The following is a 24,458-nucleotide window of genomic DNA, read 5'->3' as shown; positions in this document are numbered from 1 at the left end:
CCAGAAAATCAGCAACAATCAGTGCTGCTATTTACAATCAGACAAATTCTCCAGGTCATATTCGTCCTATGCATATACAGCTTTTCCCCATCATGAACACTATGCACACACACCAACAGACACACACACATGACCTGAAACAGGCCGAAAGACCTGTACAAACCATCCCCTGCTGCTGGATCACCTCATTAACCCAGTGTTAGGTCAGGGAGTGTGGACGGATTTACTGCTGAGATAAACTTCTAGCGCACGCACACACACACACACACACACACACAGTAATAATTGGATTATAATTGGCAAATGAGTTCACCTCAAGAAAATTATGAACGCAGAACATTTTATTAATATGACGCACACATAGTTAATGTCTGTGTGTAGAAATGTTGCTTTGGCATGTGTGTGTGTGTGTGGGCGAGGGGAGAAGGCGGGGGAGGGGTTACTTTGTCACTTATCTATTTACTTAAACTCCTGACAGATCCTTTAAAGTAAACACACACACACACACACACACACACACACACACACACACACACAAATTCATTCTTGTGTCTGCTGGAAGGGGAATCAATTAGTGCAAACTGAACTGTGTGTGTGTTTGTTTGGCTCGGTTAAAGCCAGTGACCTCGGCTGGTTCGTGACCCAGAAAGAAAAGCTGCATTTTGCACAGCAACAGAAAATCTGATTTTTAACTCTTTGTGGTGCAGTTCAGAGCCACACCAGGCCGTCTGCTCCATCAAGTTTACAAGACCAGATCTGATCCCTGCCATTATTTTCACAGTATGAAAGCAGCTCCAGACACGTAAACTGTGTCCTGGGAGGGTAACTCTGCTGAGAACCACTTTTGTGTCTGCAAGAGAAGGAAAATATGGGACCAATTTTCATTTGGACAAAGTTCACCCTGTGTTATTTGAGCAACTTGTCATTTCCAGAAAACCCATTTTTCACAGTGGAATATTTTGATATTGGAGAGCATTTCCTAATTTTGTACACCAAAGGCAAAGCTTAACGCTTTCACAAAAGCAAAACATCACAGACAAAAAAAAAAACCCAACATCTTAAGACCACATCACATCAGAGAGCGGAACGGTCGAAATTGGAAATTGATCTGCATGTTTTCGCTAAATAAGTGGTTCTAGAAACTTGGTGACATTGTGACTACTTTTAGGGCTAAGTAGCAATTAACTTTAGCTGGCGAGCTAACCGCTAACACGCTACACAGCCAGGAACATGGAAGCGCTAGTCGGCCATGATAGTTCCCTGAGATTCTTCCTATTTTCTCTGTCCTGGCATTTTGTACTCTGGATTGTGCATCTTTCATTCAGTTAAGAGTAGAGGAAGGATAAAAAGCTCTCTAGCTTGGCTGCTAACGGGTCAATAAGTTCCCTGTTTATTCAAGACATTTATAGCGTTGACCCCTGCCTTATAACTGTCTATAAACCATCCCTCTTGTTGTGGATCAGTTCATACTCCAGAGGAGGAGGTTAAATAAAACTAAATGGTGCAAAAAAGCTAATAAGCTACAATATCTTCCTCCATTTGGACTCAATTCAGTACAATTCAAAATAATTTATTCATCCCTCATGGGTCAATTTGAGGCAAATTACACATAAACAATTCACTTACACACATACAAAACTATCTAAAAATGCAAATATCCAGCTGTCTGTTCCCCAAAGATCAGCACTGTCAATGCTATTGGTCAGTGGTGCCAATTTATGTGTAAAATTACACCAAAGTTGAACTTGAAGCAGAGAAAAAAATCTGGCAGATTTACTTTTTTGTTAACTGATTTTGTTGTTAAATTCTGTTTTTTAATGTTGGTGTGATTGGAGCCTCATGCTGAGACCACACATTTACCACAGCTGACAAAGCAGCTTGGTTTCAGGTCACTGATGGTATCACCCGCAAACACACTCCAACACACACGACATAACCTTCACTATCAGAGACAGAAATCAAACTTTTGAACATTCCCTTCAAATGAGAGACAACTTATTCAAACTCCTAAGTAAAGTGAGTGTGAGTCTAATGTACTGTGCTAGATGGAAAAGCTCTCAAGTTACCCTACCAGTGATTTAGATGAACAGGGTCAAAGGTCACGTTAACACTCTGTCTTGCTTCTCGTGTGTTTGTTTTCTTTTTAGGTGGGATGGTTTTTTCAGCCCCATAATTTTGAGATTATTTTTTCTTTCTTATTTTTTTTCTCTCTTACTTTACTGTTTCATGTTAGAAGGAATCAACTTGTGAGTTCATGGAAAAACCAGTAAGACACAATTTGACTGTACAGCGTAACCAATACAAGCCAAAAATATGAACACCACAACCAGTCACGTCACACCGTTTACCAGAAGTAGATGACAGTGTAGCTGCAGGGGGTTTGCGAACAAGGTGTGTGGCAATTTTTTACACTTCAAAAGGTTCAGTAAAGCAGATTGTGACAAAGTCCAATGCTATGCTTCATTTTAATCCTGCAATTTTGCTTGTTTGCAAGTACACAGCAAGCCTCACTGCAATGTGTGTGGCGTAACTGAGGAAGAGAAATGTGAGGGAGCGGCGACGACACGCTCCACTGCAGACCGGGTGCTGACACACGACTATGAAAAGAGCCCAGAGGCTTGTAGGGATGTTTTGAGAGGGATGGGGAGAAAAATGATGTTGTTGTGATTGTGTGGAAGGATGGAGTGTATACACACGCACACACACGCACACACAACACCAACACTCACACACAGACTCCCACAGAAGCCACAAGTGACCTTATTTGATTTTGCACCGATAGCATAAATAATGCTTGCCTTTTTAAAAAACTTTACTGTTCAGGGTAAAAGATGGCTTTTTATTTTTTGGCTGAACTGCAGCCTCGGGGCCAGCCCTATAAACGCGAATGTCTGTCACTGACTGAGCAATGAAGTAACATCATGGGTCAGCTGAAGACCGCCAAAGTATCCCAGAATGCATTTCGCACCAACCGGCAATGATGGCGGAAATTAAGCTGTTGTCATTTTCGCTGTAGAACTGTTAATATGTTAATGTGTCACTTTATTAAGTTTTAATATTTTTTAAGGTATGAACGTAGTTTCCCAATATGTGGTCAGTTTCTCCAAATAACGCCTATTTGGAAATTTACTCTGACGTTTTCCGAGATGTGAGGATCCACAGGCTGCATGAGACCAGCCGGCCATCTCAGCTGCTAGCAGCCCAATTCCTGAAATGATCAACGGTCAACGCCTGTCGTCATCCCAGGAAGAACTGATTTGTTCAGCTCTTTGGTAATTTACCGCTGGCTCTAATGTCTTTGTAGCATTTTGATATATGATATATTTCCTTTTGGTAGATAAATGTTGGTCTCACAGATGAAATCTAACAATTGAAGCTACTACATTAGTTTGAATGTGAAGTGAAGCCTCATGTTTTTACTGGACAGAACGACAACGCTGCCTCTGGGGCTCTATATGCACAGGTAACACCACATTTCCATGAATAAAAATGTACTAAAACAGATCAGTCTATATTAGATTTTGTTTTATTTTATTAAGCGTCATAACAGTTTGGATTTTTATTATAGCTACATTACAGACTGAGTAACATAATTTACTGCATCTCTCTGTAAATGAGGTTATTATATTGTGTGAGAAAAAAAGTGCTAGTGGAGCTTTGAGTTGAGATTATTTTGTTACAGTACAGTAAGGTAGTTGTGTTGAAGCTGAGCTGCTGCTGCCAGAGAGTACGCTGCCGTTCCAATCGCAGAGTGATCGTACTGCGTCCTCCTGTCCTCGGTGGTTTGTACTCCTGAGTCGAACTTGTCAAATCCAAACTAGCAAGCACTTGGTATTGATAAAGGCTCTGTGTCAAATTGGCTTCAGTCAAAGCCTGGCGCACTTCCTGGGGACTTGGTCGCAACATGTTGTCTCTTCCTGTAGCCGTCATTTATGATTAAAAGCCCTCTAGTGTTTCATCCACGGTCATATACTAGGCTACTAGCCATATACCAGGTTTTGACCTAGTCTTGTTTTAATATATTTTGGGTTATTTTGTTTTACAATGTTCATTGAAGTACTCAAGAGTTACAGGAGAGAGGGTCAGAGTGACAGGAACATGAAAAACCTATTATAGCCACCAGAATGTTGCCAATTTATTTTTTGTTTTTTGTATTTTTTACCCCATAAAAAGGCAGTCGGGTACAACTTCAATGTTTTTTAAGTATTTCCTTAACTTTAAACAGTTTCAAAGCAGTTGAAACGGGTCAGTGAAAGTGTTGCCATGCTTCTTTCAGATTCCTTTTAAAGATAATATCAGGTTATTTCAATTTCATGGGAAGATATGTGACTTTTAACTAGTTGAAGAACATACTGAGGCTCAGCTGAACAACAAACAGGACAACCATACACGGGTATGTGTATTTCAGCCATGTTAATCACAAGTGTGAATCTGGTAAGAGATAGAACTCGAGATAAGTGAGAACCGATTTTCTCACATTAGCTTTGACCGCAGCTAATGGGGAGTAAACACACAGGTATGCATACACAGAAGTGCAGCTGTATCCACATTACCCACAAATTAGTCACATCACTGAAAAGCAAAAAGGTTGCACTCCTCAATATCCAACTGAGTTATTTCTCCTAATAAATTCACTAATACTGTCATTTTAATACTTTCATTTAATTTCTAATTCTTAAGCCTGATTCATCTTTATACTGTGTTGCTCTTTATTCTATTTCACTGTGTACAAATTGAGAAAATATGCAGTTGATATAAAGTTCCTTTTAGCGCTGGAGTCCACATAACATACATAATATGGAGGGGAGTTCATATCATCTATGCATCATTAAAAAGTGAATCCCAAAGTGGGTCTGATCGAGTTCTTGTAGCCTGAGTCCATGTGGTTTCCACTCCATTTAAACTCTGTGCATAATGGTGTTGCCTCTCTGAGGGTTTGGTAAGAACATTCTGTACATTTACTAAAAACGCATTGTGCAAGAGCGTGGTGAGCCACAGAGATGGTTAAAACAAAGACCTAACACAGTTTTTACTCCATGTCCACTGCAGTTTGCTGACTAAGCTGTCTTGTGTGCCAATCCTGACGTGTTGTTCAGCTGACAGAATACACTCCATCTAAAAAGTTTTCTCTGCTCTTGCCAGGTTGTGACACACGCTAAGGAGGCAGAGAAAATTATATGAAGAAAACCGTAGAAAACAACAGGTAAAGTTATTTATGTGTTTGGTCATTTTCACTTTATCATTTGGCAAATTGTACAAATTGCAACAAACTTGGTTGTTTCCCTCCCTTAAACCTTTAGCACTCACACACACACAAACGTACACACACGAACTCCATCCCTTTGAATAATGGCAGCAGTCAAAATTTAATGAGCGGGGAGTTTAGTGAAAGCCAGAAGTCTCTGAACTGACCAACAACCCAATCAAACCCAACACAGATATATTAGGTTCATTTTCTGCTATAAGGCTGTGAAATTGCCTCATCAATCTTTGCTACCTCAATTTGTCTAATGCGTCCCATCTGTTCCAGTGCACGACTAACTCTAAACAGTCTGGAGAGTTTTGGCTTCAGATAAACAGAGCAACGTCTCTCCAGCTGACTGACCTGCTGACTGCTTGTCTTGGACTTGTATTGGGCTGTCTGTGTTTATGGAGTGTCTTGTTTTAGCTAGCGGCCATCGCTAATGTAGTGATACATTACACGTGACACACTGAAAAAAACTGTCTCTCCTCTACAGAACTATAAAACAGAGCCTGGCAGGTATCAGAGTATAGTTTTTACTAGTGTACCCTCTAATTAACAAATTGTACCCACAAATTACTTGGTTTGTTCTCTAAAATTGATTATTCAAGCACACAAGTTAACAGAGCAGGAACAATTACCTTTATGTTTAAGGAATGTCACAGATAAAACAAACTTTGTTTGACTCACAATAACTGAAGCATGTATCTCAATCCAAACTCACAATAAAACTGTAGGCCTTATTAAGCCCAAGCGGTCCATTTGATTGGTTGTGACCTGACAAGTTGCAACTGCATTTATACAGCAGCTATTAGCAAAGAGTAGGCAAAGTATGCTGAAACAATGAAAAACAGTTGCTAGCTTGTTGCTAACTCCTTGGTAACTGACCACACTAGCAACAACTATGTATAGCTTTACTATGAAAGCATAAAATTATAAAAGAAGTCACCCTCCCTATGCACTTACTTGTCTGTTCCATTTCCGGGTTTTGTCTCTTACCTTCCGATCACTATTGCGAACTATAGTAAATACAAGTAAAGTCACAGTCCTGATCCTAACTCAACTTGTTCTTGTGTTGCTGTAGCTGTTTCTGTGGTAAAGAACTTCAAGAGCTGTGATGCTAACGTATCATATATGATCTAATATTATATATATTCTATTATATGATTTTAGGTTATTACCATTCTTTGCATTCTTCACAAACTAATCACTAAATCAGATGGTTTTAGAGCATTTTATTGATAATATAAGTCGGAATTATTAGTTACACAATAAAAAGCCGATGCTGTGGTGTAACTAACCAAATGAGACTCCACTTTGCACTGTGTGTTTTTGGATAAAGAAATATCGATTAACACGGCCACACTTATGATCACAATCAAACACAAATACTAACACATGCTGACCAGTCACCATGACTGTTGTAATGGTAACATGAGTGGCTGATCCAGGTGCTGTGTGGAAGAAATGTGCCAACAATGTTGACGCAAGGTGATCACAAGCAGCAGATGTCAATTTCCACAAGGTGACATATCCTCACTTCTAGTGTTGACAAGAAGTTAAAAGACAGAATCACGGCGTTGGAGCACTTCCTTTTTGCTGAAACGCACCTGTCAGTAGTTTAACTCTGTTTACTTTGGTTTTTTAATTATCTTGTGTGCCTGCTGTCTTTGTTTTCTGTCTTTATTTGATACACACACACACTCATACTCATGCACAAGCAACACACACCTCCACTATTCATTACTCTCCCCGCCAGTGTGCATTAAAAGCTGCCGCAGCATAACTTTTGATCCGCTTGCCATCTCTTTGAAGTGGCTTTCGGTTCTCATCTGTGAACAAGATGTCCAAATTAAAAATACCACTGGCTCGCCCACAGCCAGTTTGCTATGCTGGGTTTAGTGGACAGAGGATGTGTAAAGTGCAGAGTCAAGTGCAAAGTAATTTAGGCTGATGCTTCATCTGGGGCTGCAATCATTCAAAAAGAGGCTTGGTTATGAATTGTACTAGCCATATTTTTCCCAGAAAAACCTGATTTTCCCATCTTTTTCAGTTTTTACCCTAAATGTTACACTCTTCTAAGAACATGACCAAACTAAGAGCTGTTTCTCTTATTCTTAAAAAGCTCAGATTATGCAGAAGAGCTCTTTACCCTGCAAAAGTGCAATGAATGATGAGAAAATAATGTGAGCTTTGACAGCCCAAAACAACAACTTTAAAGTTTTCATACTAAACATACACAAATGTTTGAAGTTGACAGTTTTTTGTGGATGTTGTTTGCTCTGTTCTCAGCTTTCTGCACATTTTAATATTTGTGTTCCTGATTTACAGCAACCCAAACATTGCAAAGTCACCCACAAACAGTAAAATACATAACTCTGCCCTGCCTTTGCCTTTTTAAACAGCAGCCAGACACAAATCTGTTTAATATACAGAAACACTCTCACTTCCACAGTAGTTTTATTTGGATACTTTAAATTATGGGGATCATTTAGCCTGTCCCTTTGATTTTTTTTTTCTTTTTTTCCCCTCTATGGTTTATTGTAGATTGTTTTTAGATTTCAGCAGTTGGCTCATAATTGTGACAGTTCAGACAGATGTTGTGAGGCTCCAGAAAAATATTAAAATGTACAGTATTGTGTGTTAAGAAATTTGCCAACTAGAGTTTAGACACGATGACAAGTTGTTCTTATGACATGAACCAAATACATCCAAAACCATCTGACAAAGCAAAAAAAAAGGACCACGAGCCTTTCAAGATCTCTGACATTTAGAGGCAAAACAACTGTTGAAATCTGCTCCCATTTTGATAAACAAGTGAGTAACACTTGAAAATCTTGCACAAGCCTCAACGTGCTAGTTTGATCTGTTTGTCCTTCTGTGGTGGTCCGAGCATCATCATATGGTCGGCTTCGAGCCAAGTGGAAACATAATGAACCACAAAACGCACTCCGCTGTGAGGTACTCGCTCAGTGGGGTAGATTTCTTCTTATTTGGATTATCTGGAGGAGTTTGAGTCTGATTCAGCACTCTCTCTCTCTCTCTCTCTCTGTGTGTATCTCTCTCAGTCTTTCTTTCTTCTGCTTCGTCAGTTTCTTGTTGCAGTCTCTGGGTTGACTGGTCCCCCCTTTGACTTCTGACCTCTTAATCCCCTGCCAGCTGCAGCAAGGCCTCCAAGAAGGACTCTGTGATTGTGTGTGCATGTATGTGTGAATGTGTATGTGACAGTGAGAGCAGAAACTGTGCTAGAATTAATGTGTGCAAATGTACAGTACTGTACCTGTATGCTTTGTTAAAATCATTCTCTCACTGTTTGCTTTTTTTACACAAACACACACATCTATATATATGTATTTTACATATATTAACAGGAATATGTGTCTTTCTCTGCACTTATGTCAACCAGCGAGTGTCTTTGATCTCGAGACTTCACGTTATTGGTTATTACAACACAACTGAGTATGGCAAGACTGGGCGTACACACTGCAGCACCCAAGTATGCTGTAAATTGACTTCAGGCTGTTATTTACAGATACAGGAGTGATATTTCCTGTTTTGCACAAATACTGAGCGTCTGACTCAGGGCCAAATCAACCTTCAACCCAAATTTTTCTAGATGAATTTGTTGAGCATAGGGCCACTCCTGCAGCACTAATCACATGAGAGTCAAGGTCGTGATTTCCCACTGCAGCTGACTTAAAGTTTTGTTGATATATTTGTACTGTAACACAACTCCCTTTAGTCTAACATGCAATTGTTTTCATTACCAATTAGTCTTCAAATGATTTTCTCCATCGTTTTGTTTATAAAATGTCCTAAAATATCAGCCGTCAAAAACCCAAAGATATTCCATTTACTAACACATATGACACATAAAAGCTTCATATCTTCACATTTGAGAAGCTGCAATCAGCAACTGCAGTTTCTAAAAAGAGAAGATATCAAGTTTTATTGTGTCATGCAGTACATGATCGTAAACTGAATATCTTTTTATGGACTTCTTTCTGGATTTTCGACTGTTGATAAAATAAAAGAAGACACTGAAAATGTTACTATGAGCTCTAAGAAATTATAGCGGCGTTTTCCACTGTTTTCTGACATAACTCGAATATCTTTGGGTTGTGGACTGGTGGTTGGAACAACAGAAGACATTTGACATTGCACCAAGGGCTTTGGCAAACAGTGTTCATAATTTTATGACATTTTATAAACGTTTCATCTTTTAATCGAGAAAACAATCAGCACATTAATCTATAATGAAAATAATCATTAACTGCAGGCCTACAAATGACTAAAACTATCATTCAATTATCAGAATGGTTAACCACTAATTTTCTGCCAACTGACTAATCAATTAATCAACTACTCATTGCGGCGCAAATATCTACTAATAAATTTAAGACTCTACAATCAATGATCCAGTTTAATTTCATCCTCTGACAATCGAAAGAGAAAAGTCCTAAAATTAAACACTCAAAACCCTATAATGGTTGTTTTATTTGCTTTTGGTGATGCTTTCTCAGCAGTCGCAGCTTCCTGTGAAAGAAATTCTTTCATTTCAGTAATCTCATCCATCTTTATGACCTTCCATTGCTACTTGTCCAAATATTAGACTATAAATCAAACATGAATTTACAACTCTGACATTTTTCAATAAATTGCCAGAAGCCCAAAATCAATCTGACAAAAGCTATAAAAACCAAAGACATAACTGGAGCTTGGGGTTGGGCCAATATAAAAATTTTCAAACTGGTTTGATATTTAGCCAAATACCAGATCGGACCGGTAATACCGAATTTAACCACTAGGTGTCGAACGTGACTCAACAGCTCTGGAGCGGAACATAATGAAAGCCCATGAATGAGAGTGTAGCAGCACCACAATCAGGACAACTGAGTGACGCAACGTGTTTTTATTTCTCACAATAACCATTCAACTTAACTTTTCTTCTTGTGCTAGAGTGCTGTGTGTAGTCACGGTGTTAACAGCACCACAGCTACACACAGAACGGCACAGCTATGCTATGCTAATAATGCTAGCCATGGTAACTAGCTGCTAGCCGCCATGCAGGCTGGTAAAACGATCTGTCACATCCCTTTATATCCAAAGGTTGTTTTCAAAACACAAACTACTCTCAGTCTGCTGGAAGCTGTAAGCAGACTTATAAGCAGGTTTATCCAGGTTATCAGTGAGATATACGCCGTTAGCCTGAGTCAGCCTGGCTCCTCCAGCTCGTCTTTGGCGTCCAGCTGTGTGGACAGCAGCAGCCGGCCCTGTCAGTGTCGGAGCCTCTGTGTGAGACGCTTGGACGTCTCATAATGACAAATGCCAGTTCGCATAAAATCAAACCGGTTTAAGCTCTTACACTGGACTGGACCAGCAAACCAACCAAGCAAGCAGTCCACAGTCCAGTAGCATAGTTCATCAATCAGGACAAACACATTACAAGTAAGCCAACATGAGATAAAATGTTATCTTTACATTTAGCATTATTGAGGTATAATGTGACAATTTATCATGATGTTGTTTGACATGCTGAGAGAGTCTCCTGCCAGTACTCCATAACATGTCTTTGTGTAAAATGTTCAAACAAGTCGCAGATCAAAATCTGCAGTTTGTGCGAGAAACAAATGAAGTTGTTGAACCAGGAACGCTCCTCACACACACCTAATACTTCTCCTCAGCTTTAGTTTATTCTACATTCATCTGTTCTCAGTCTGGTACATTTCCCTCGTTTGCTAAAGTTACTCCCACAACTTTTATCCTTTCAGTGCAAGTCCCCCTTCTCCTACAGCTACTCCCAAATCTTTCATTTTGTTTCAGTCTTTTCTCAAGGCCCATGCCAAGAAATCACACACCCCCTCTAAAATACACATGCATTCCCATCCTATTATTGTTGAGTTTGTGAATGAATTCATGTCAATAAATCATTTGCAGGTCAAAAGATGTCTAGACGTCTAGGTTGAAACCAGGCTAATTTAGATGAAAAGTAAAGTGTCCATATTACAAATTGTTTCAACAGCATTTTAGGTTCTAACTGCATGTTGAAATAGAGACATTTAATGCAGTCGAATGAACAGTTATATGTAACCTAGAAGTGTAAAAACATTTGAACCTTTTTAATCTAGATGTCTTTTGATTGATTTTTCCTTATTAATGTCTTGTTGTCACTTTAGGTTTACTCACATTAACATCACTGGAAAATAGTTTTAAAGAGTAAAAACGAATGAAAAAGGCAAAAACTTATGAATGGCACAAACAGGCAAACACAGACTTGTTGTTGCACAAAAGCCGGGTTTGCATGTCAACTGTACGACAAAAGGAGTGTAAATGATACATGATACTACATGTGCACCTAAATGCAGACGTACATAAGCAGACACATTCCCCAAAATTTTACACCTGAGGCGACTCTGCTTTAATAATCTTTCACACGTCCTGACAAAGACGATCCATTACACACGAGCGTGGACTTCAGCACACGCGTTCATGGTAACCAACACTACCGGTTACCTTCTGTTTGTCAAAGAGCTTCTCTCCTCACCTGTTGTGCCTTCAAGTTGCTCAGAACATCACAGGTCCAGACCTCAGCCCTTTGAAGTGCTTAGTGAGGCCCTGCAGCCCCCAGGCCACTGTCTACCTCCAACTTGATTGTATGTGTGTGTGTGTGTGTGAGTGTGTGTGCGTGTAGAGGAATGAGGGCTGTTGAATGGGGATGAAAGGATGTCTGTGTGTGTGTGTGTGTGTGTGTGTGTGTGTACAGCCAGACTATGTGCCCTCAGAAAAAAGAGAGGGGCTCAGAAAAAGGGAGCTGGAAGGTGGGGTTCCCCTGATCTACCACACACAGAAAACACACACACATGCACACACACACACTGCCCCTCACCCTCAGGTAGTGGTATGGCTGTTGTCGCTGGATGGAGGGGGAGGGATGTGTTATCTTAAAGGCTTCAGACAGATTAGGTGTCAAGTCAGAATATAAAAGCTTTCTGTATATACAGTACGGTCTTTGCTTCTCTGGGTTCTCACGCAGTAAAGAAAAATGTATTTAATACTGTGTTTCAAAATTTGTTAAATTCAATCATTTTCATGTTATAGATTCTCTACAAACAGTTTTCTGTTTAAAAAGAAACAAAAAACGAGTAAATTATGTTGGATTTGGAGATCTGAGGCACAAAAAGGCAGATGTTCCCAAAAGAATGAAATGAAACACGAGGTTGATAAATTCAACATGTCGGACAAAATGCAAAAGCATTTCTGCGGCGCCCTTGTGACCTAGAGGTTTAAGGCATTCACTATGAATCACAATGTCCCAGTTCGAGTTTGGCTAAGTACCTTTGTTGCATGTCTTTCCCCATTTCTTTCTCCTCTCTTTTCCTGTCATCTTTCTGTACTGTTGACTCTATAATAAAGGCAGAAAATGCCCAAAAAATACTTTAACAAGACAAAGAGTCTATATAGCCATGCTTGCGGCTCTGTGAGGTTGGTCTTAAGCACAGCTGTGCTTTTAGCTAAATGGTGAAGTAAGAGAAAGTACAACTGAGGCTCATGGGTGTCATTAGTTTTGCAAGTATTTAGTCATAAACCAAAGAATTGGAAAAACTTCATTTTTGACCGGATGAGGGCACTAAATGATAAGTTACCAAAGTAGAGCTGAAACTAACAATTATTTTCATTACCAATTACTCTGTCAATCATTTTTTTGATTAGTTGTTTGGTCTATAAAATGTCAGAAAATTGTGAAAAATGTTGGTCACTGTTTCTCAAAGCCTGAGATGATGTCCTAAAATGTCTTTTATCGGGGCCAACCCAAACATATTTAGTTAACTATCATACAAGACTAAACAAATATTCACATTTACGAAGCTTGGCCTTTTTTTCATTGTAGCTCTACACCAAAGTTATTACAATTCATCCTGAGATTTACATGAAAGTGTGTATTTCATGGCAATCTCTACAATAGCTGTTTCACTCAAAACCACCTCATGGTGGCGCTACAGGAAAAGTCAGATCACCAAAGTCATTTGGTTTCATCCTCTGGGGACCATGAATGTCTGTACAAAATTTAATGGCAATCCACTGGGTAGTTGTCGAGATATTTCAGTCTGGACCAAAGCGATCACCCGACATTGCCGTCCCTGGAACAATGCAGCTAGCAAGGCTAAGACAGTATTCTCAATGCAAACTAAGTCTTCTTCTGTCTTCTTTAAAGAAACTTTGTTGAAACATGGGCTCTTACTCTGCATTTAAAGTGCATTTTGCATCAAGACTACAAGCATGCAACCACTTTTCTTTATACATACTGCCTGCCCTGCGGTCAGTATCTCCTCAAAACCGATGCTCACTCCATATCACATGTTTTACGATGAATCCAAAAAAGCCATGGCTTCAGCCTGCTCTCAATGCTTTGTTTGCAAGGTTATTGCTAAGGTTTATCCATGTGCTGTTTGCATTGTCTACTCTCATATTTCGGATCAGATTTTGGCTCGAACATGTATGGATGTATTTGAGAGGTTGACATTCCGGGTAAAGAATGAGAAAAAGTTGTGCAATCCTACTACTATAGTTTGTTTCATTGTTTTGTTGATGTAGCCTCTGCATCTGGCGGAAGTCTGTTGAAGGGGCCGCTTCCAAGAGCTGGCCAATCAGAGCAGAGTGGGCTCCTCAGGAGGAGGGCCTTACAGAGACATGAGCTAAAACAGCCTGTTTCAGACAGAGGTTGAACTGAGGGGCTGCATAAAGGGCCAGTATAAGATAAATAAGGAGTTTTTTAAACTGAAAATCATGCAAAGATATTCTAGTAGAGCCCCAGATAAAAAAAATATAGACCTGTAAATGTGCATGGTATGTCCCCTTTAAATAATCTGACCACAGATCTGCTGTTAGGGGCATCCTTCTCTCCTGGTGCCTCCTGGTACCAACAGAGGAATGTTACAAGGAGTCTATATGTGTCACGCTCTTTACCTTCTTACTGAACCACTGTGTTTATACAACACAGTGTGAGGATGAGGGGGGAAGGTACTTAGGGACACGCTTCACAGGTTAGTAAAGGAGTAGCAACCCCTAAACCCTCCAGGGGGTGGAGGGTCGAGTTCTAGGAAAGTAGAGGTTCCCCTCTGGTGAGCATGTTAAGTCTCAGCCTGTTGTAGGTTTGAGTCAAGAATTCCTCTGGTGTCAGAAAGCTTGTAAAGACGTAATGTGAGCCTTTTTATGTCACTGAAAACAGAAACCAAATTTAGCAAACTGCCATCATTTAAATAATAGTACATTCAGAAATCTTAAAGTTGCATTTGGCAAGATTTTAATGTATGAGCACAGAAGCTTATCAGAAAGCGGGGCCACAGTAGAAAAGAGCGTCCAAGACCAATAACTCAAACTGTTTTGGGTTGGACTAAAATTTAAAGGCAATGTAGGCCTACAGTAAGTTGCCAACTGGCAATATTTTGTACAGATATGCAATATCTTTAATTTCAACAATTTAAAGATAATCAATTGAGCATAAGTGACACTTGTTGTGTTAAAAGGACTATTTCCTGAATTTTGATAATCAATAAATTAGTCATTTATGTTATTTATCAAGCAAAAATGCATCCTCTGGTGACAGCTTCTCTAGCATAAGGGTTAGGGTTAGCATTTACTGCTTTTCTCAATTTTATATTATTGTTAATTGTATGTCTGTGGGTTTTTGACTGTTGGACGGACAAAACAAGCAAATCAACGATGTCTCCGGTTAACTGTCAATTTTTCGCTCATCAAGAGACTAAGCAATGATAAATCAATAATTAATTACACACCTACAGGGTTAGTTGTTTTATATTTATAGTACTGGATAATTTGGCGAAATGCATCTGCCAAATAGTTACACAAAAGTGGAGCAAACCAGTTGAAACAACATCAACATACATCATCAAGATAGCTTGTTACTGTGAATGGTTTCAGTATGGCTGCCAAGCTCCAGGTCGGGTTGTTCATGAGAGGGAAATTAGCCCTGAGCAGTGTAATTACTGTACTGAGCAGAATCATTTATCAGCAATCACAGGCTTGATGCTGGACGTCCGCTCCATCTGCATGGCCCCTGCTCCCTTAAACGTTTCAAAATGAGCAGACAAGCTGCTCGGCCCACCCCACCTATACATCTGCAGAACGGCAAGAGGAGGGAGATTCAAGATTTTCTTTTTTAACTGTATGTGCATTTTGATTTTGTGCTTGAAAAACTGATCACGATTCTGAAAAGATAAGGTTGAAAAGTTGGTATATTGATGAGAGACAAGAAACACGGAGCAGTGATAGAAACTTACTGTGTTCTACGTGATCATAACATCATTCAAATTACCGATTAGTGCATTTCTGTCTTCAACGGTGTCATTCGTGTTACTACCACTAGATATCATCAAAGTACGAAACTTTGTAATCTTGCACACAGTGGCTTTAAATAATGTTGCCAATAAATCTGCTTCTGCATGTTGTTCTTTTATTATTGCACGCTCTTTAAAATATTTACTTAACCAGTTAATGGAAACATTGAGATTTGCTTTTTCTTTAGCCTAAATTTTCACAACTCGCTAAAAATTTGTGCGACATTTGGAAGGAAACACATCTAGAAATACAGGGAGAAAAAAAACAGCTCAATGAGAAAACCCACAGCCCAGTATTCCTAAGAATTAAGCTCATATTAGATGACACTGCAACACGCGATTTACATCCAGTGCTAACATTTAGCGTCAATGCAGGAAGTAGTGTGCCCTCTATTGAAGCAGAAAGTAAGGGAGTGGAGTTCGACGTGGTTGATGGGTGTATAGCATGTCTAACTTTCATGCAGCAGAGACAAAGACATCAGACCCTTTAAGAAGAAGCACAACCTTTCCCTAACCTTAACCTAAAGCATTTTAATTGCCTAACATTACCTTTACTGCAGCTGTTATGTTAAATATGTTAAAACTTTGGCATTGGACATTGAAAAACGTAAGTATGTAATGAGGGGTTTTGCAGGATTGTCTGATATCAACGATCTGTCTATAGCGTTAGGGTCGGGTATTGAAAAAAACTGAGCTAAAGTCAGTGTGACACTCTGTTCCACATAAAAGAGAAATCCAGAAAAAATATTAGACCAAGAGCAGAAACCCAAGATGGAAAACAGATCGAACACACACCAGAACAAGAGAGCAGAAGGGTGAGGCTTAGAAACAAGCCTCTCCGCTGTGGTAAAAATGTCACATCTGCACATGTCAAACACAGTGGATGCGGAGAACAGGAACAGAATGGCAAAAACGGCCAAGACAGCAACAGCAGGAAGACTGTTTATGTCCCCGACAAGCTAAGAAAAAACTTTGCAGGCAATGCATCGGTGCTTTAAATGTAATTAAAGTTTAAAAATAGCAACGTGTTTCAGGAGGTGGGACTTCATAACAGCCAGTTGTGTCATTTATTTTATTTGCCTATAAAAATCGACGCAGCCAGTGGTACAGTGACCGACATCTGACCTGAAGGGAGGGTGTGTGTGTGTGTGTGTGTGTTAACATCAGAGCACCACAGGGCACACTTAAATCCCACTAAGAGGAGGGGCTTTTAGTTAGTGTGGCTGATAACAACCGAAATCTCATCTACACACACACACACACACACATACACACACACTACCCAATCCACGACTCAATCCCCTTCACCTTGTACCTCTTAACTTCCTTCATGGGGTTATTAACTCCCTGATTGGGGAGCTTTCCTCCGGGTTCCCCTCTATTTAGTTGTCATGGTGGCATGACCCGAACACTTATTAGCTGACCCTTGGGATTAGTCCAAGCTGGAAACTGGGGGGGAGGTCGGAGTTAAGGGGTTAAGCCTTCACCTCGAGGTGCTTGCTGCAGCATCTCACAAAAACCTTAATTAAATTGCTGAGACACCGAGTCAGGAATGTTTGCTTTGCTCTCCCTCTCTCCTGTACGTACCTCCGTCCATCCCTCTGTCTCCACCTTTCTTTGCTTTTCCCATACCCATACTCCACACTGTGTTCCTTCCAGCTAGCCAACCTATATTGATGTGGAAAGCCTGTATTGTGCTCCGACTCCTCGTAGAGCCCACAGACAGTGAAGTCAGCAAGTTGCTATGTAAGGTAAAGACAGCAGGTCACGGTCAGCATATCGCTGTCTAGATTTATTTCATGATTTCTTTGAACATCCATGCATTACAAACTCTCCCTAACATGTTGCTCATGCATTACCCGTGTATGACCGTGACGTGCAGGTTTATATGAAGTTTAGACATGGATTAAGATTATAAAGATCTTCTTATTTTTTTTTACATGTTTTATGATGTGAAAACAAGGATGAGCAAGGATTGCGCATGAGCATGCAAAGATCACATAGAGCTGCAACTATGATTGTTTTAATTAACGATCTCTTGATTATTATTCTGGAAATGCCCATCACAGTTTCTCAGAGCTCAAAGTGACATCTTCAAATTCCTCGTTTTGTCCAACCAGCTCTCGAAAACTCTAAATTCTTTAATTTACAATGATATAAAACACATAAAAGCAAGAACTCCTCATATTTGAGAAGCTGGAAGCAGTAAATGTTTGGCATTCATTCTCGTTAAATTGTCGAGTGGTTATCAAATTTGGTGTCAACTATAATTTTCTGTGTACCGACGTTGTACAATCGGCTTACTGTTGCAGTTCCACTCTGAACAACTCGAGAAGCATGAGCAAAACACTTTGCCTAACATGTTGCTCATGCATTTCCAATGAATCACCATGACGTGCAGGTCTATTTAAAGTCTGGACATGGATACTGATCAAATGTGTGTTTAAAAATGTGATGTGATCTTAAAGACGATTTTATTTTCTCTTTATATCCATAATTGGAAAAAAAAGAATCTACTGTATCTCTTCATTAATCTCTCCATTATTGTTCAGATTTATACTTTAAAATACCAAAAAATAGTGAAAAATGCCAAAGCAACACCCCCACATTGCCTATTTTGTCAGACTATCAGTCCAAAACCCAAGAGTATTTCATTTACAATGATACAAAACAAAGGAAAGCAACAATTTCTTACATTTTAAAAGATGAATGTTGGCATTTTTCTTTGACAAATGACTGAATCGATGATAAAAGTAGTTGTCAATTAATCTTCTGATAGACTAACCGATTAATTGACTAATCCTTTCAGCATCAATCACAAGCAGATTAACAGCAGGCAACTCTTGCAATATTATAGACTATTTGGGTTCAAATATAGCAAGAATAGAACATAATACACAATATATACAATCTATTCCATAAATAACACCTGTATGCACACGTAAATGCTGCCTATATAAGCGCACTTGGGCAGGTAACACTATATGCATATACAATAATTTAACCACTACAAGCCTGTTTGTCCCAGTGGGAATATCTTGATTTGTCACTGAGGATCAGCAGCCAATCATAAAGATTAGAGTATCCTCTCTGAAGTGAAAACAAACAGCAAAAAGTGAGATAAACCATGGAGGCGCAGATAACGACCTCTAATCTGATACATTCGACACAAACACGGTCTGAAGCAGCTACAACGATAAGGCGCTAATCCTGTTTCCACATATCTCTGCTGGAAAACACTCCTCTCTGTGTCTCTCCTCTCCGTGCGTCCCTCTGAGCGCGTCTGGCCGGCAGATCCTGACCCGAGATAGTGACCCTTGCGCCGGGAGAGGAATGCAAGGATACACTGACAAAGTCACCGACCGCGAGGGAATCTTTAACGTGTGAAGCCGGCAGAGTAAAAGCAGTAAAGCAGTGAGAGGCTGGATCAATTATCGGAGCCTCTTAGAGCGTCAAAGTTTACAGGATAACTGATTAACTTCGTGCTTCTAATCGATATCACACAGCATCTTATGGTTTCTGTAATATAAGAAGCAATAAAATCGCATTAGTCTCAATTTGGGAGTCGAAAGAGATTTCATCTATTAAATCATCCCCATTGTGCAGAAAATGCACCTTCTCACAGTTAAAGTCAGTAGGAAAGAAGCGCAGGAGAAGCTTACCTTGGTAAAGTAATCCAAAGTCCGCGGGAATGCGCTCGAGCAGCTTTTGCTCAAATGTTTTATCCACTTTTGTCGGCGTGTCTCAATGCAAACTCCACTCAAAAACTGTTCTAAAAGTTTGCAGCAGAGTTAGCGTCCACAAGGAGTTTAAACCAAAAGGTGTATCGCCGCAGCGCACTGGCTCCGCTCCGTCTGTCAGAATTGGAGACCCGGCTCCGGCAACGTTCAGGGGCGCACAGTCTGTTCAACAATAGCGCTCATTGAAGCGGAGGAGGCCAGCACTTAAACAAGCTGGAGAAGTGGGAGGTACCGTGCAAAGCCTGAACGCGCAGCCGTGCGCGTCCCCGAGGCTGACTGCACCTGCAAACTATATCCTCGGCAGCAGGGACGGTTTATCCTACACTTCAGTGATGTGAGTATATGATTTATATAGATCTTCACTTCATCACATCACCTCAGATATGTGAAAGATAAATGTCTGCAGATTAAACACATTTTTGGATAAATGCAATTTACCATCCTATTTTTATTAATTTAAATGAGAGTATCTATCAGTTTTGAAATATTTCTATCATTCTAAATGGGTTGGATAATTTATTTGTCTTATTACAAATTGTGTGGCAGTCTGTATTGCTGAGACGGATTTGATTGGAATTGTTAAGGACACTTAAGAAGTTTTCACACCTGCATGTTTGGAGCAGTTTAATAAAGCTAATCTTTTCTTTTCTGACCACTCAGAGGTATATTATCACCTGAGAAACTTAATATGCAAACAGCTATTTACACATTGAACAGACAGAGAGTATTTATTTTGAGATGTGTCTCAGACCACCTGATGAATATAAGACAGTAATATTAATCTTTCTAGATCTGGCCAGGTCTCCACCAAACTCTGAGGGAAATATTCAGCCCTTTAGTTGTTTAGTTTATGTTCATGATAACTTTGTGTGTCTGCTGTTTGGTGTTTAGTCAGGTAGTGTAAAGTGGGTTTATCAGTGTGATTTTGTTGAAAATTGCTGAAAACGATGCTCATGAGAGCGGTGAGAGTGAACCAAAACAGTACAGCGGTGGGCTGTAAAACCAAAACAATGAGCTGAAAGATACCAAAATGCTCCATAGAGCTGAGGGGAACTGCAGTCAGGTGAAAAGTGACACTTTTCACATAGTCTTTTGATCCATTGTTAATATTAAAATATTGATTAGAGCAGCTTTAAAGGACCAGTGTGGAAGATTTAGGAGGATCTATTGGCAGAAATGGATATAATATTCATAAGTATGTTTTAATTAGTGTATAATTCCTTGAAAATAAGAATCATTACATTTTTGTTACGTTAGAATGAGCCCTTTATATCTATAGAGGGAGCGGGTCCTCTTCAAGGGGGCCCGCCATGTTGCACCGTCATGTTTCTACAGTAGCCCAGAACAGACAAACCAAACACTGGCTCTAGAGAGGACCTAAATGCAATCTGCAACCTCACCACTAGATGTCACTAAATCTTACACACTGGTCCTTATGTTTGTTAAATTGGTTTATAACCCTGCCATTCAAACTCAAGTGGTGCCGGATAAATTATACTTGAAAATGCAATTTTCTGTTTCCCTACAAGCTTACTGTGGAGAGATGCATTAGTGACTGTTTGTGAGTGAGAATTAAATCCCTAATAAACTACAGGAAATGACCTTATAACATAAGGGTTTATAAGTAGATGGATGTTGACGTCTGGAAGCCAGCAGTTCCATTACACTTGGAAACCTGAGCAGAGCAAAAAATTAAGCTTCATTTTTCTTCCTTCTTAACCAGCATAACTGCAAAGAGGGCCAATTACAACAAATAGCACGAATATGCTTTGTGCTCTTTCCACTGCTGCCATGGCCAGAACTTCCAAACAGACAAAATAAACTACTTCTCAATACTCGAGATTTATTTACACGTTTTTTCATAGCAATTTGGTAGATTGAACCTAAATGAACCAATTAGAAGGTGTTGAGCTTGAAGGTTTATTCATGACTTTGGAAACAGAAGCTTGACAAAAAAGGTAATGATCCAGTTACTTGGTGTTTCCAAAGCTTTCAACCACATCGTGTGGCCTTCCTCAGCAGATGAAGCTACTTAGTTGTAATGGAGATAGTTTAGTTATTATCACATGACCTAAAATGTAGGTGCATGGCTGGAGCAGGACCATCCTTTAACAGAGACAGGGGTTATGACCTCCTGTTTTCAAAATTACTTACTTAGGTCACATTATAACAACTACACCTTCTCTGTGACAAGTGAGCAACTTCATCCACCGAGGAAAGCCATGAGATGTGGTTTAAAGCTTCGGAAACACAAAGCAAGTGGATTTTGTTACAAAATGCAATGAAACAAACTTTTTGCAATAGTTCAAACTAAGGAGAAGGAATTGTGGTGTAGATGAGATCCTAACCAAACATTTTTGGGATTAATCCAACTCTGCTCTTACTGTAGCAACATAGAAATGAAACAGTTGGCAAGACAACAATCAGGCCTGTAATAACAATCTCTTTTTTATTTCTCATTATTTTAGAATTATAGTTATTACTTTAAAAAAGCCACAAGTTCAATCCCCATAACGAGTGTTTCCTGTTGAAGTGACATTGAACCTGATCACTCTGTGTTAGTGGCCATAAAATTACTCAAATTTGTGTTTCTGTTTTACAATTTTAACTGACTATCCGTGCAAAATGAAATTTATTTATGATGAGGCTTGAAGAGCAACATGCCATCCGAATCCTTTTTGCTTTTCACATGCTTTGCCTTTATGAAAACGTCTATACTCACCCGCATTTCTTTTTATTTACAATTCAGTTGCATTTCCATTTTAAGCCTGTGTATTTATACAGTCTTGGGAAAGTGACCGTAGGTGGACCACTAACCAAATACTTCCGCCCGACACCTAAGCTGTAAATGAGCTGTGGACGGAGACACTAAATTCAACTGCATGGCTGCGCTGCGTGTTCAGGAACACACTGAAACCTGAAACTGTCATCGTTCAGGGCTCACTAACCCTCAGCCTGCAAAATGGGTTTAACAGCATCACTGACAGCGAAGGCTTATAAACTGGTGTCACGCACACACATACTGCACACATTCGTAATCCATACATACAGAAAAAAACATGGCACACAAACATATTGTACAAATGTTAATGAAACATGCAAATATACAGTATTTAAGTACATGCTGCTACATCACCCAATACACCATCGCCCACATACACTTGTATAAACACACGCCGTGAGACATCTGAGAGTCTAAAGTGAGACGGTCAGTCAGACAAGCCAGGACATGCATGAGCGCTGTCCAGATGAAATCCTGCTTCCATCTACATGACTCACACACAATGAAAACACAAAGGCATGTGTTCACAGTTAGCCAAAGGTGATGTGTCTGATTTAGTACAAAAAAAGGTTTTTATTACTTTGTCTACCAGAACTATTTTGACAAAACATGAAGCCAGAAGTATCAAGAGCGAAGCCAATTTCCTTTTTTTCTACATGTTGTCTGTATTGAAGCATGAGGAATCAAATCAGCAAATAAAGTCAGTTATAACCATATTATCACATTATTTGGTACATTTACAGTTTAAGCCTGGTTTGCCTTGCAGTGTGAGAGTTTGATTTACTGTGTGTTTTTAAGTGTTTCATGATCAGAGTTGTTGCACAATCACATTATTTTTTTTAAAAATAATAAAAGATGTAAGTGGCAATTTGATTGGTCCAACATGCATTCCAAACCCATTAATAATTTCCATTAAAGTTGACCTTTAATGATTACTTCTGGGACAAGTTCCCAAATTTTTCCCCTTTAGGAGCCAAAAAAAATCCTTTCAAGGGTTTAAATTTTCTTGCTTGTCAAAAGTTTGTCCATCTTGTACTTCACATGGCGTTTTGCTTTCTCAATAAATCTTGCTAGCATGAATCATGATAGCCTTGTTAGTAACAGAGCTCTGCTGCTTCTCTGTCATTTTCAGATTAATCAGATTCATACATCTTTTTCATTTTGAAAACTAACAGGAAAAGTACATAAAAACTATTAACAATAACAATTGAAATGCAATGCAGCAATCAATAATGATATTAGCAACACATGCTTTTCCCACAGTTTGGGAAAAACTAGCTTGTGGCAGTGGTGGAAGAAGTATTCAGATCCTTTACTTAAGTAAAAATACCAATACAGCAATGAAAAAACACTTCATTACAAGTACAAGTTCTGTTACTGTTGTAGCTGCTGGAGGTGGAGCTAGTTTGAACTACTTTATATACAGTTAGATAGTTTAGTCCAGTGGTTCCCAGCCTAGGGGTCGGGCCCCTCCAAAGGGTCACCAGATAAATCTGAGGGGTCGTGAGATGATTAATGGGAGAGGAAAGAAGAAAAAACAAAGTTATGATACAAAAATCTGTTTTCAGTTTGTGGACTTTTTCTCTTATCTTTGACTTTTGGTAAAATATTTGATCATTTGAACACTTATGAAAATGAAAGCATGTGAGAAGTTTAGAGGGAAAAATCACTATTTGGTGGAGCTGTTAACAACTCAGACATCTGAAATGTGACCCTGACTACACCCTGCTTTTTGTAAGACATCAACAGCCAAAAAGATTGGAAACCACCGATTTCATCTTTACCCCAAAATTATACTTGAGTACACTACTTTTCACCACTGGCTTGTGGTAAGCAGGAAACTTGGTGGTGTTAGTGTTTGTTGTTTTCTTCTTTTACTCTTCTGTGTGTTCATTAGTATGTAAGAAAAATATATATACACTGGCAAAAAAAATGTTGTAATCTTTATGTTATAGGTGTGTTATAGGTGTAAGTGGCAATTTGATTGGTCCAACATGCATTCCAAACCCATTAATAATTTCCATTAAAGTTGACCTTTAATGATTACTTCTGGGACAAGTTCCCAAATTTTTCCCCTTTAGGAGCCAAAAAAAATCTCTTTAAGGGTTTAAATTTTCTTGCTTGTCAAAAGTTTGTCCATCTTGTACTTCACATGGCGTTTTGAATTTCAATAAATCTTGCTAGCATGAATCATGATAGCCTTGTTAGTAACAGAGCTCTGCTGCTTCTCTGTCATTTTCAGATTAATCAGATTCATACACCTTTTTCATTTTGAAAACTAACAGGAAAAGTACATAAAAACTATTAACAATAACAATTGAAATGCAATGCAGCAATCA

At 39.3% G+C, this 24,458-nt stretch overlaps 1 protein-coding gene across 2 annotated transcripts in view; it reads right to left on the bottom strand.

Annotated features, from left to right (window-relative positions):
- LOC122979857 (vasorin-like) overlaps window positions 1–19,626 on the bottom strand; it is a 38,265-nt gene extending 18,639 nt beyond the window's left edge. Inside the window, exon 1 of one of the 2 annotated variants that reach the window (XM_044347632.1) lies at window positions 19,260–19,626. The gene's annotated coding sequence lies outside the window, so the exon portion shown is untranslated. The remainder of the gene's footprint in view (window positions 1–19,259) is intronic. The other variant, XM_044347633.1, reaches the window with a different exon arrangement.
- Window positions 19,627–24,458: the final 4,832 nt, after the last annotated feature.

This window comes from Thunnus albacares, chromosome 3 (assembly GCF_914725855.1).
Source record: "Thunnus albacares chromosome 3, fThuAlb1.1, whole genome shotgun sequence".
NCBI lineage: Eukaryota > Metazoa > Chordata > Actinopteri > Scombriformes > Scombridae > Thunnus > Thunnus albacares.
Note: the sequence above shows the minus strand (reverse complement) of the source record. Positions and strands in the feature narration are given on the sequence as shown.